This window comes from Chlorocebus sabaeus, chromosome 16 (assembly GCF_047675955.1).
Source record: "Chlorocebus sabaeus isolate Y175 chromosome 16, mChlSab1.0.hap1, whole genome shotgun sequence".
Taxonomy (NCBI): Eukaryota; Metazoa; Chordata; class Mammalia; order Primates; family Cercopithecidae; genus Chlorocebus; species Chlorocebus sabaeus.
This window is the reverse complement of record NC_132919.1, coordinates 68,435,255-68,449,199: the sequence shown is the minus strand read 5'-3', so window position 1 is coordinate 68,449,199 and position 13,945 is coordinate 68,435,255.

The window sequence follows — 13,945 nt, the reverse complement described above, 5'->3', positions numbered from 1 at the left end:
AGTTGGCCGAGGACTAGGTTTGTCGGTTCGGGGTTGGAAGGTTGAGGGGACGGAGTGCAGGAGGGAGCGGGATGTCCTGTTTGGAGACTAGTTTTGGAGAGGACGAGCGAGAGGCGGCAAGCCAGACGGCCAAGCGGAGGTGTCAGCCAGGCCGCTGGATGTGCCATTCTGGACTCCAAGCTGGGACTCTTTGGGGACCATGAGTATGGAGGAGCTCCCCGGAAGGAGGAAGAGTGTGTAGCCAGCAGGCAGCAGAGGGCCAAGGAATGAGCCTTGGGGCGCTCCAAAGTCCAGGAAGAACAGGCAGAAGGAAAACCAGGAGAGCAAGGTGTTCCGGAAACCAAGCCCAAAAGGTTTGTCCGGAACCAGGGAACGCTCAACTGCGTGGGAAGCAGTCGATGAGTAAAGGAAGTTGGGGCTTGAGAAGCGGCCTTTGGATTTAGGAACCTTGACAAAAGCCGGGAGCAAGAGACTTACTGGAGCGGGTTCAAAAGAGAACAAGAAACAGCCTTCTTGTTTATCAATTTGCTCACTTATCTGTCTCTCCCACTAGTAAGCAGGAAACAACACTGTTCTGTCCGTGCTAAATTGCTAATGACCTAGCTTAGTAAAAAGCTCTTGGTAGACACATACTTACTCTTTAAAAAAAAAAAAAAAAAGTTTTGACTCATTGAACAGTGTCTACAGAAAAAAAGAAAAAAAAAAAAAAAAGAGAACAAGACCGCAAATGAGGCTCATTCTACAGAATACCGTCCTGGGCTCCTCCGTGAACATCGATGTTGGCCGGGAGGGGTGGCTCACGCCTGTAATCCCATCACTCAGCACTTTGGGAGGCCGAAGCGGGTAGATTGCTTGAGTCCAGGAGTTCGAGAGCAGTCTGGGCAACATGGCTAACCCCCGACTCCATAAGGAAAACAAACAAACAAAATATTATTTTTTAAAAAAAAAGTTCAGGCACAGTGGCTCAGGCCTGTAATCCCAGCACTTTGGGAGGTTGAAGCCGGCGGATCACCTGACGTCAGGAGTTCAAGACCAGCCTGACCAAAATGGAGAAACCCTGTCTCTACTAAAAAATACAAATATTAGCTGGGCGTGGTGGCGCATGCCTGTAACCCCAGCTACCCGGGAGGCTGAGGCAGGAGAATCGCTTGAACCCCGGAGGCGGAGATTGTGGTGAGCCAAGATCACGCCATTGCACTCCAGCCTGGGAGACAAAAGCGAAACAACGTCTCAAAAAAAAAAAAAAAGGCTGCCAGGTGCAGTGGCTCACGCCTGTAATTTCAGCACTTTGGGAAGCTGAGGCGGGCGGATCATTTGAGGTCAGGAGTTGAACACCAGCCTGACCAACATGGTGAAACCCTGTCTCTACTAAAAATACAAAAATTAGTCTGGTGTGGTGGCAGGCGCCTGTAATCCCAGCTGCTTGGGAGGCTGAGGCAGAAGAATTGCTTGAACCCGGGAGGTGGAGGTTGTAGTGAGCCAAGATAGCACCACTGCACTCCAGCCTGGGGAACAGGGTGAGACTCTGTCTCAAAAAAAAAAAAAAAAGGCTGACAACACATAAGACCGAAGGAGACTTAAAGAGACCTGACAACCAAAAGTGACAAGTGATCCTGGGCCAGAAAAATCTAAAGGACTTTATTGGGACAACTGGTGAAATCTGAACTCTGACTGTAGATTCCACTATGGAATTCATGTGAAACATCTAGGCCGGGCGCGGTGGCTCAAGCCTGTAATCCCACCACTTTGGGAGGGCCAGACGGGGGGATCACGAGGTCAGGAGATCAAGACCATCCTGGCTAACCCGGTGAAACCCCGTCTCTAGTAAAAAATACAAAAAACTAGCCGGGCGAGGTGGCGGGCGTCTGTAGTCCCAGCTACTGGGGAGGCTGAGGCAGGAGAATGGTGTAAACCCGGGAGGCGGAGCTTGCAGTGAGCCAAGATCCGGCCACTGCACTCCAGCCTGGGCGACAGAGCGAGACTCCGTCTCAACAAAAAAAAACAAAACAAAACAAAAAAGAAACATCTAGAAGTTCTTTCTTCTCAGGAAATACACTGAAGTATTGGTGGACTTGGGTGTGAAGGGACATCCTGTGTGCAAATTACTTACCAATGGTTCGGGAAAAAAATGTATATAGGTGTCTTCCTATGAGTGTGTGTGTTGTGTAAGAGAGAGTGAAACAGAGAAAGAGTGAGAGAGAAAATTATAAAGTAAATGTGGCCATCAAGGGGGGAGGGAGGGAGGGAGGGAGAGACGACAGAGAGAGAAGAAAGAGCATGAACTTGTGAGTTAAGAAGTGTGTCACTGAACCCCAGACTTCTTGCTTTGCCAACTGTGTTCCTTGCGGGGATGGGGAAGAGGGTAGAGAAGTTCTCCATATAAGTCTTCTAACTTTTCTGCAAATCTGAAGTTATTCAAAGATTAAAATAATTGAAGCTAGGCGCAGCAGCTCATGCCTGTAATCCCAGCACTTTGGAAGGCTGAGGCGGGCAGATCACCTGAGGTCAGGAGTTTGAGACCACCCTGGCCAACATGGTGAAACCCCGTCTCTACTAAAAATACAAAAATTAGCCAGGTGTGGTGGTACATGGCTGTAATCCCAGCTACTAGGGAGGCTGAGGCAGGAGAGTCGCTTGAACCTGGGAGGCAGAGGTGGCAGTGAGCCGAGATGGCATCACTGCACTTCAGCCTGGACAACAGAGGGAAACTCTGTCTCAAAAAAATTAAAAAATAGGCCAGGCGTGGTGGCTCACACCTCTAATCCCAGCACTTTGAGAGACAGAGGTGGGCAGATCACTTGAGGTCACGAGTTTGAGACCACCCTGGCTGCCATGGTGAAACCCCATCTCAATTACAAATACAAAAATTAGCCCAGCGAGGTGGTAACTGTAATCCCAGCTACTCAGGTGGTTGAGGCAGGAGAATTGCTTTAATGCAAAAGGTAGAGGTTCCAGTGAGCCGAGATTATGCCACTGCACTCCAGCCTGGGTGACACAGCGAGACTCTGTCTCAAATAAATAAAATAAAATAAAATAAAATAAAATAAAATAAGGGGGGAGAGAGAGAGAAAGGGAGAGAATGACGGACAAATATAGACAAGTGTTTGGAGGAGTTTTCCTGTTAAAAGAAGGGAAATGAGATGGTAGCTATAGAGTGAAGTGAGGTCAAGGTAGGGTTTATTTTATTTATTTATTTTTAGGGTTTATTTTAAAGTGGAAACAATAACAGCACTTTTTACATGCTGGGGCTGGGGATGGGCGGGGTGCGGGGGCTGGAAGAGAATACAACCCAGAGAATATGAAGGATGCAGGAGAGAGAGAGGGAGAGTTGTCAGAGGTAAGGAGGGATGGATGGGTTCCTGTGCCCAAGTGGCAGGTGGGCCTTTGCCAGGGGCATGGATGGCTCATCCACAGCACCAGAGGGGAAGGTAGAGGTGGTGGCTACACATGGAGGGTGGATGTGTCCTGGGAACTTATGGAAGTTTCCTCTGATTGTTTCTATTCCCCTGGGGACATAGAAAGCAAGGTAGTCAACTGAGATTCTTTGGAGGTTGAAGAAAGTGAAAATCAGCTGTCTGGAAAATGTAAGATCTACACATTAGGGAAACAGGATGATTTCACTTTTCAACACTAAGAGGCTCACCTGAGTCACTGATTGCAAAGTTAACCTCTACTATACCACCAGGGTCCCTTGGACCCAAAGTTATAGCTGACTAATCCATTCTTCTCCCCACCCCAAGCCCCCATTCATTTTCGTTTCTTTTTGGAGCAATTCTAGATGTACATACTGATATTTCATGACTTTTGTTCTTTTACAGGTCTTCCAATGAAATAAGTAAGTTTATTTCTTTTTCACCCTGCCCCCCCCCCCCGCCCCTTTTTTTTTTTTTTTTTTTTTTTGAGATGGAGTGTCACTCTGTTGCTCAGGCTGAAGTGCAGTGGCGCCATCTTGACTCACTGCAGCCTCCGCCTCTGGTGTTCAAGTGATTCTCCCACCTCAGCCTCCCAACTAGCTGGGATTACAGGCATGCACCGCCACACCTGGCTAATTTCTGTGGTTTTGAGGTGGGAAATTAAAGAAAAATAAAATTAAAAGGAAACAGAAATAAGTTTCCGTGTATTAGGCTGACTTGTCCCAGAGGCAGCAACAGGCATAGCCCAGACCCAGGAAAAGTCTTGATAATATTATCTAATGTGCTCTGGAGACTCTCCCAGCACTCCCTCAACATAAGGAGAAGAAAAACAAATTTTCCTTTGTTTTATGGAATGAGTTTATAGATTCCTGTTCTCTGTAACTGTAGGGTCCAGCCCTACTGGGCCTTGCGGGTTGTTTTCTTCATGTGCAGAGACAAGAGTTGGTAGAAAAATAAGACACGAGACTAAGAGAAAGTAGGAAAGACAGCTGGGCCCAGGGGGCCACTACCACCAATGCGCGGAGTCCGGTGGTGTCCCCGAATGCCTGAACACACTGCTATTTATTGTACACAAGGCAAGTGGGCAGGGTAAGGAGAGTGAGTCATTCCAAGTGATTGATAAGGTCAAACAAGTCACGTGGGGGTCTTCTCCTTTGTGGTAACCGAAGCAGAGGGGGAGGACAGCATACATCAGTGTTTTTTCTATGCACTTACCAGAAAGATCAAAGACTTTAATACTTTCACTAATTCTACTACTGCTATCTTATAGGAACTTAAAAGAGGAACCAGGTGTAGAGACAGGACATGAAAGTGGACAAGAAGCGTGACAACTGAAGCACAACACCACAGAGAGACATTTAAGCCTCCAGATGACTGCAGGCACGCCTGGCTAATGTCAGGCCTCCCACAGGAGCTGGTGGAGCAGAGTGTTCTCTAACTCCCCCGAGGAAAGGGAAACTCCCTTTCCCAGTCTGCTAAGTAACAGGTGCCTTCCCCAGCACTGGTGGTACCACAAGACTCAGGTCTGCTAAGTAACGGGTGCCTTCCCAGGCACTGGCACTACTGCTAGACCAAGGCGTCCTCAAGCAGCCCTTATCAGGACGTGACAGAGGACTTTCACTCTTGTCTTCTGCTCACTTCTCACAATGTCCCTTCAGCTCCTGACTCTGTATTGGCTGTATCCTTGGTTATAATAATAATAATACAGAGATTAATACTAAAAACTAATGATTGATGATATCCATATATAATCATCTCTATATCCTATTTTTTTTTTTTTTTTTTTTTTTTTTTTTTTTTTTTGAGACGGAGTCTCGCTCTGTCACCCAGGCTGGAGTGCAGTGGCCGATCTCAGCTCACTGCAAGCTCCGCCTCCCGGGTTCACGCCATTCTCCTGCCTCAGCCTCCCGAGTAGCTGGGACTACAGGCGCCCGCCACCGCGCCTGGCTAGTTTTTTGTATTTTTTTTTAGTAGAGACGGGGTTTCACCATGTTAGCCAGGATGGTCTCGATCTCCTGACCTCGTGATCCGCCCGTCTCGGCCTCCCAAAGTGCTAGGATTACAGGCTTGAGCCACCGCGCCCGGCCTTTTTTTTTTTTTTTTTTTTTTTTTTTTTTGAAATGGAGTCTCACTCTGTCACCCAGGCTGGAGTGCAGTGGCGCAATCTCAGCTTGTTGCAAGCTCCACCTCCCGGATTCACGCCATTCTCTTGCCTCAGCCTCCCGAGTGCTGGGACTACAGGCACCTGCCACCATGCCTGGCTAATTTTTTGTTTTTGTATTTTTAGTAGAGACGGGGTTTCACCCTGTTAGCCAGGATGGTCTTGATCACCTGACCTTGTGATCCACCTGCCTCAGCCTCCCAAAGTGCTGGGATTACCGGTGTGAGCCACCGTACCTGGCTCTATATCCTATTTCTAATATAACTTTTCTTATTCTAACTATTTTCTTTATTATATTGGAACAGGTTGTGCCCTCAGTCTCTTGCCTCGGCACCTGGGTAGGTTTCCACCTACACGTAACTAGTGACTGCAAGTATTCTGTTTTATCTAAGAAGTACAATGAAGGTCATGAGAAGCCTGAGTAGGCCTGAACTACAGCTGCCTGGGCACCATAGCGAAGGTTATAGGATAAGTCCATGCCCAGACAAACCTAGATAACAAACATCTGGGTTGCTTGGCAACAGTCATGTGCAATCCTGTCTTTGTCCTGCCTCTATCCCTGCTTTTCATGCCACTGTAAGCTTGCTTCAAGCTAGCCCACCCCCTTTTGTGAAGTATGTATAAAAGTCAGGTGCTATCTTTGTTCCAGACTCAGTCTTTTGGATGTTAAGTTCCCTGGGCCTGAGTGCACTCAATAAAGATTCTCCTGTTTCAACCCAAGGTCTCTCTTGTCCTCCCGAATCCTGCAACATTTCCGGTAGAGACAGGGTTTCATCATGTTGGCCAGGCTGGCCTCAAACTCCTAACATGAAGTGTTCTGCCTGCCTCTGCCTCCCAAAGTGCTAGGATTACAGGCGTGAGCCACCACGCTTGACCATTTTCTTCCCTTTTTAAACAGAATAAAACTTGTTCTGTCTTGCAATGACTGTATAGATCTATTGGTAGGCCCTCTTTTAACCTGTCAGCACCATCCAGCCAAAGGCCACCAGGAACACAACTATCATGACATGAGTTAGCTTTGAGGGAGAACGTTTTGCGTGCCACGGGGAACTGTGGGGCGAATCAGTAAGAGGGTGTCAGGGATGGTTTATTATAGGATTTGGGCATGTGTTACGTGATTTGAGGAGTCCTTCCTCTGGAATGCTCTCAGGAAGTGGGGGTAATTCTATGATTGAGCATCTTAACACATCTCACCAAGAAGGAGGGAAGAGTAGAGGAAGGCCAAAGCCATAATTGGCTAAAGTAGCAGCAGTCGATGCTATTAGCCGGGACATGGGGTATGGCCTGGCTGTGAATCCCAGACCCACTTCTGGGGCTGCTTTTCTCTTTCCCAAAATCCAAGATACACTGTGGGATCTTAGCGGTCTTACTTCTTTTGCATCTTGAAATGACTTGCTGTTTCATCATCCTGGGAAATCTGTAGTTAATTCATTGATTCCCAAAAATGACTGAAGAGTCTTCAAGAGGCCGAGCGCAGTGGCTTACGCCTTAATTCCAGCACTTTGGGAGGCTGAGGCGGGTGGATCATGAGGTCAGGAGTTCAAGACCAGCCTGGCCAACATAGTGAAACTGTGTCTCTACTAAAAATACAAAAATTATCCAGGCATGGTGGTGCATGCCTGTAATCCCAGCTACTCAGGAGGCTGAGGCAGGAGAATCGCTTGAACTTGAGAGGCAGAGGTTGCAGTGAGAGGATCGTGCCACTGCACTCCAGCCTGGGAGACAGATTGAGACTCCATCTCAAAAAGAAAAAAAGAAGTGTAAGAATTAAAGAGTAAGGAAACACAAAAGGGTATGGGGGGTGGGGGAGTGGAGTAACATGTACCACAGAGTAACAGAGGGAGGGATGGTAGAAGGTGATTGGAGAGTGTGACCCTGGAAGTGGATGGTGGATGGCGTTATGGTATCGGCAATGACAAGATCTAGACTTAGGCCAGGGAAGTGAGTGGCTGGGGTAGGTAAGGCCTAGGTCAAGGAACTGGGGAACTAGGTGTCAATTGGTGACAGAAGTTATATTGGAAAGTGAGTCAGGAGCTAAAACCTTCAAGGAATAAGTAAGTGTTGGCATGAGAGTGACTGGCCACCAGGACAGATGACAGCAATAAAGAGAGGTATTGGGCGGTATGGGTACAAGGCACAATGGAATGAGGGGTGGGGAGAACCAACAGAGAAAGGAAAGTAATCAGTGTCCTTAGGGGAGGATAGAGCAAAAGAAGAAAGGAGGCTGGGAATAGGGAGGATGGTAGGAAAATGAGCAAGGTTTCGGGAATCAGACATGGGATAAGAGATGAAGCTTCTTGTGCCTGACCTACACAGTGCAGAAATGCAGAACTTCGGGGTCATTCTACACTGAGTGGCAGATACATGGAAGACAGCTGCAGCATTAGTTCTTTGCACTCACTACCTGGGGGATGTCACCTCTGTCCAAGTGTAATGCCCGATGGGTTCGCCTTGCCTGCCGCCTAAACAGAGCTGATTCATTAGAACAGGGGAATTGCTATACAGAAAGAGTAATTTGGCTGGGCACAGTGGCTCACACCTGTAATCCCAGCACTTTGGGAGGCCGAGGCGGGTGAATCACCTAAGGTCAGGAGTTTGAGACCACCCTGGCCAACATGGTGAAATCCTGTCTCTATTAAAAATACCAAAAATTAGCCAGGTGTGGTGGCACACATCTATAATCCCAGCTATTGGGGAGGCTGAGGCAGAAGAATCGCTTGAACCTGAGAGGCGGAGGATGCAGTGAGCCAATATCCTGCTATTGCACTCCAGCCTAGGCAACGAAAGTGAAACTCCATCTCAAAAAAGATAAAAAAAAGAAAGAGTAATTCACGCAGGGCTGGCTGTATGGGAAACCGGAGTTTTATTATTACCCAAATCGGTCTACTCAAGCATTTGGGGAGCAGAGTTTTTAAGGACAACTTGGTGGGTTGGGGGAAGCCAGTGAACCCAGGAGTGCTGATTGGTCAGCGATGAAATCATAGGGAATTGGAGCTGTCTCCTTGTGCTGATTAAGTTCCTGGGTGGGGGCCACAAGATCAGATGAGCCAGTTAATCCATCTGGGTGGTGCCAGCTGATCCATCAAGTGCAGGGTCTGTAAAATACCCCAAGCACTGATCTTAGGAGCAGTTTAGGGAGGGTCAGAATCTTGTAGCCTCCAGCAGCATGACTTCTAAACCATAATTTCTAAACTTTTTTTTTTTTTGAGACAGACTCTCACTCTGTCACCCAAACTGGAGTGCAGTGGCGAGATCCTGGTTCACTGCAACCTCCACGCCGCCTCCCAGATTCAAGCGATCCTCCCACCTCAGCTTCCTGAGTAGCTGGGAGTATAGGCATGTGCCACCACACCCGGCTAATTCTTGTATTCTTTAGTAGGGATGGGGTTTCACCACGTTGGCCAGGCTGGTCTTGAACTCCTGACCTCAGGTGATCTACCTGCCGTGGCCTCCCAAAGTGCTGGGATTACAGGGGTGAGCCTGGTCCATAATTTCTAATCTTGTGGCTAATGAAAGTCCTCCAAAGGCAATCTAGTCCCCAGGCAAGAAGGAGGTCTGCCTTGGGAAAGGGCTGTTAACATCTTTGTTTTAAACTATAAAATAAAATATAAACCAAGCTTCTCCCAAAGTTAGTTCAGGCTATGCTCAGGAATGAACAAGGACAATTTGGAAGTTAAAAGCAAGATTGGGTTGGTTAAGTTAGATCTCTTTCACTGTCTCAGTCATAATTTTGCAAAAGCGGTTTCACAAGCAGTCGATACCAGGAGCCTCTGAAGACCACTATAGCAGTCCTCAGTGCCAGGCAAGTCCACTAAAATAGAAACACCAGGCTTCACCAACAAGGGAAAACAAAAACAAAACCAAAACAACTTTATTGAACATTTCAATAGAATTTCAGGGACAGGCATGATGGCTCAATTCATGGTGGCTCACAACTGTAATCCCAGCAGTTTGGGAGGCCCAAGTGGGTAGATCACTTTGAGGCCAGGAGATCCAGACCAACCTGGCCAATATGTTGAAACCCATCTCTACTATAAATACAAAAAATTAGCCAGACGAGGTGGCACTCACCTGTGATCCCAGATACTCTGGAGGCTGAGGTACAAGAATCACTTGAACCTGGGAGGCAGAGGTTGCAGTGAGTCGAGATTGCATCACTGTACTCCAGCCTGGGTGAGAGACAGAGACTCGAATTTCCATGGACAGGCATTCATGTTCAGGAGAAGGAGGGGTCTGGACACTGGAGTCCAAGGAAAGAGCCTCAGTAAAGGTACAGAAACGTTAAGCACGGGGCAATCAGAAAATGAGGGGTCCGGTTCGTACATCTACGACCCATCCAGCCACCTGGGAAGGTAGGATCTGGGTCTTGGCCTGTCCCAGAGAATGCAGGCTCCATGTGGGCTCCTTCCTAGTGTAATTGCCCCCATTACACCCACATCCATCCACTCACAGACTGGTTCATGTGCCAGACTCAGCCAGCAGGTGGAGCTTCTCCCCAACACGCAGCACCCCAGCCTCACTCTGACGGGCTGTTCCTTACATCATGGCAGTTTTTCACCAGGGAACCACTGTCTCCACAAGCCAAATGCTGTTGTAGGCCAATCTGAAATCCATGCACCTTTGTTATCAGGTAGGTCATCGTGGAGGACACACCCATGGAAGGCGGCCTTCCACCCCCATCCTATAAAAAGAAGGCCACTTCAGCAGATAGAATAAAGAGTCTGACAATGTCTTTTTTTTTTTTTTTTTTTTAACTTTCTCATATGGGCCAACCAGTAACCATGATCACGACCACATTTGAGAATCAGGGCTCTTTGCAGCTGGGGCAATACTTCTTGGTTGGGAGCAACTTATCATGGAGGACCTGGTATTAGAAAACACATTGACAGGCCGGGCGCGGTGGCTCAAGCCTGTAATCCCAGCACTTTGCGAGGCCGAGACGGGCGGATCACGAGGTCAGGAGATCGAGACCATCCTGGCTAACACAGTGAAACCCCGTCTCTACTAAAAAATACAAAAAAAAAAACTAGCCGGGCGAGGTGGCGGGCGCCTGTAGTCCCAGATACTCGGGAGGCTGAGGCAGGAGAATGGCGTAAATCCGGGAGGCGGAGCTTGCAGTGAGCTGAGATCTGGCCACTGCACTCCAGCCTGGGCCACAGAGCGAGACTCCGCCTCAAAAAAAAAAAAAAAAGAAAGAAAACACATTGACAACATAGAATAATACAGGCAAGTACAATCAAGGCATTAAAAGTCCTCATATCAAGATGGACATGGCCTTCTCCCAGTGCATTCCACATACAGCATTTATTTGGCCAGCACTGCTGTGTATTTCCTTAAGAACGCATTTTCTCCTAATCATTCCATTTCAAACAGAGCCACAGCTTTAAATGCTTAGTCTCAAAAGAGGTGAGTCCCTTTCAGCATCTCATGGGGCACACTGTATCTCCTTTCTTTCTTTCTTTTTAAAAAAAAATTTTTTTTTTTTTTGAGACAGAGTTTCACTCTTGTTGCCCAGGCTGGAGTGCAATGGGCGATCTCGGCTCACTGCAACCTCCGCCTCTCGAGTTCAAGCGATTCTCCTGCCTCAGCTTCCTGAATAGCTGGGATTACAGGCGTGTGTCACCACGCCTGGCTAATTTTGTATTTTTAGTAGAGACGGGGGTTTCTCCATGTTGGTCAGGCTGGTCTCGAACTCCTCAGGTGATCCGCCCGTTTCGGCCTCCCAAAGTGCTGGGATTACAGGCGTGAGCCACCACGCTTGTAAAAGGACAGCAAAAAGAGATGCTGTTCTTGTCCACTTTAGGAAGTGGAGGAGGGCGGATCACCTGAGAACAGGAGTTCCAGGCCGGCCTGGCCAACAGGGTGAAACACTGTCTCTAGTAAAAATACAAAAATTAGGTTGCAATGAGCTGATGGACCCACCCGGGGTCAAGACAGTGACCAAGTGAAATGGGCGTGGGTGTCACAAGGTGTCTGCGGAAGGAAGTTGGAGGAGAGTGGTCTGAGTTCTTTTAGGAAAGCCATCACTGTCAAGAGTGGAGCTTAAGCAGTCTGGCTGGGTAGGAGGCAAAAGCAGAACCAATAAGCCCTGACCATCCCCCACCCGCTTCTCCCAGGGCAGCAGAGAGAAGTCCAACTGTGAGATCACGCCCTGAGGGGGCTGCCGCCCTGGGGGTCACAGCCCCACCCCACTCCTTGCCCTATCGGTGGGGACTGGGGACAAACTACTTAACCTCTGGACTCTCAGCTTCCCCACCTGGGAGGTGGGAACACCAATGCCTACCTCTTGGGGTGGAGGGAGCAGAAACGGAGCTGAGGGGCGACAGTGGCTTAGTAGTCTGCAATGTGGGTCCGAGTATCCAACTAGCTTCTCCTGAAGGGGTCTTGGCTGTGATACGGAAGCACCTGAGCAACTGTGTTGCCTGCAGACAATACAATAGGAAGCATTTACTGTTTGACCTAGGCTGTGTGCTAAGTCCTCTCCTCATTACAAACTCGCAAAAGTTACCTACAGAAGGAAACCTTGAGACACAGGTTAAGCGGCTTAGGCAACATAAGGAGACCCAGATTCTACCGAAAAAAAGATTTTTTTTTTTTTTTTTGAAACGGAGTCTCACTCTGTCGCCCAGGCTGGAGTGCTGGAATGCAATGGCATGATCTTGGCTCACTGCAACCTTCACCTCCCGGGTTCAGGGTAGTCTCCTGCCTCAGCCTCCTGAGTAGCTGGGATTAGATCTTTTAGCAAATTGGGTGCGATGACTCACGCCTGTAATCCCAGCACTTTGGGAGGCCAAGGCAGGTGGACCACCTGAGGTCGGGAGTTTGAGACCAGCCTGACACCAACATGGAGAAACCCCATCTCTACTAAAAATACAAAATTAGCCAGGTGTGTGGCGCATGCCCATAATCCTAGCTGCTAGGGAGCTGAGGCAGGAGAATCACTTGAACACCCGTTCTCTGGTCTCATGGAAAAATGGTTTGGAAAATGGAAGGTACTCATGACCTCAATCTTTACCTCCCTTGCAATTATTACCAGTGTACTCATTCTTGTAGGTTGTGTCATACCTGTATTTGTGGATTTGTGCAAAGGCTTATAGAAACAGCTCTTACAAAAACCCCTCTCCATTCTCCCCCACCCTACTCAGATAAACAACTACTTCTAGACAACCAAGAGGAGCAACAAAGCCAAAATATGTTAGAGAAATTTGAAGAGGAAGAACTATAAAGTCAAGAGGGGGAAAATTGCCAGAAACAGTAAGTTCCTCTTCAAAGCTTCCTTGGTCTTTCTTGCTCTGTACATAGCCCTTCCTGCTTACTCTGGAGTGAGCACTTGTTTCTCTGCTTAATGGGTAACTAGCAAACCTCTTACTCTGTAAACAACCCTTCCAGCCTAGTTAGTAATGGGCAGCCTCTCCCTTCCTGCCTAATTGGCCTTATCCAATTTCAAGCATTAGCCAGTTGGGTTAGCTTATACTGTGCTGTCTGACTCCAGCCAATGGGGAAAGGACACAGAAACAGGAACTGCGTTAGGGATAAAAACCCCTGCTCTACCCAGCTTGGTGTGCTCTTGGGATCAGTCAGATGCAAGCAGTATGCTTCTGCAGAAGTAAATGTGCCTTGCTGAGAAATTCTTTGTTTAAGTGGTGGTTTTTCTTTGCGGCACCGAATACTTGTTTCTAATATCTGAGAGGCAGAGATTGTGGTGAGCCGAGATCTTACCTGGGTAACAAGAGCAAAATTCTGTCTCAAACAAAAAACAAAAAACAAAAAAACCAGAAATGAAAAAACAAAAAAAGGCCTGGCGCCGTGGCTCACATCTGTAATCCCAGCACTTTGGGAGGCTGAGACAGGCAGATTACTTGAGCACAGAAGTTCGAGACCAGCCTGGGCAACATTGGTGAAACCCCGTCTCTACAAAAAAATACCAAAATTAGCTGGGCATGGTAGTGCAGGCCTGTCATACCAGCTACTTGTGAGGCTGAAGTGGGAGGATGGCTTGAGTCCAGTAGGTGGAGGTTACAGTGAGCTGAGATCATGCCATTGCATTCCAGCGTGGGTGACAGGGCCAGACTCTGTCTCAAAAAAGAAAAAGAAAAAAAAATTGGTGGAATCTCTTACACCAATAAGGTGGTGTACCTTTTTGCATGCTTAAGATCTTCTATTTTCTTTTCTATGAGGTGACTGCTCAGATCCTTTCCCCATTGGCCTTTGAACTATTGATCTTTTGCATTTGCATCCCTAACCCACTTGTCCTAGTCTATGATTTCAGTTACACATCCAACTTTATTTTTTTAAGATGGCTAACCAGTTGCCTCAGCATCATGTATGGAGTAGCCCATCTTCTCATCAGTCTGAGATGCCACTTTTGTCA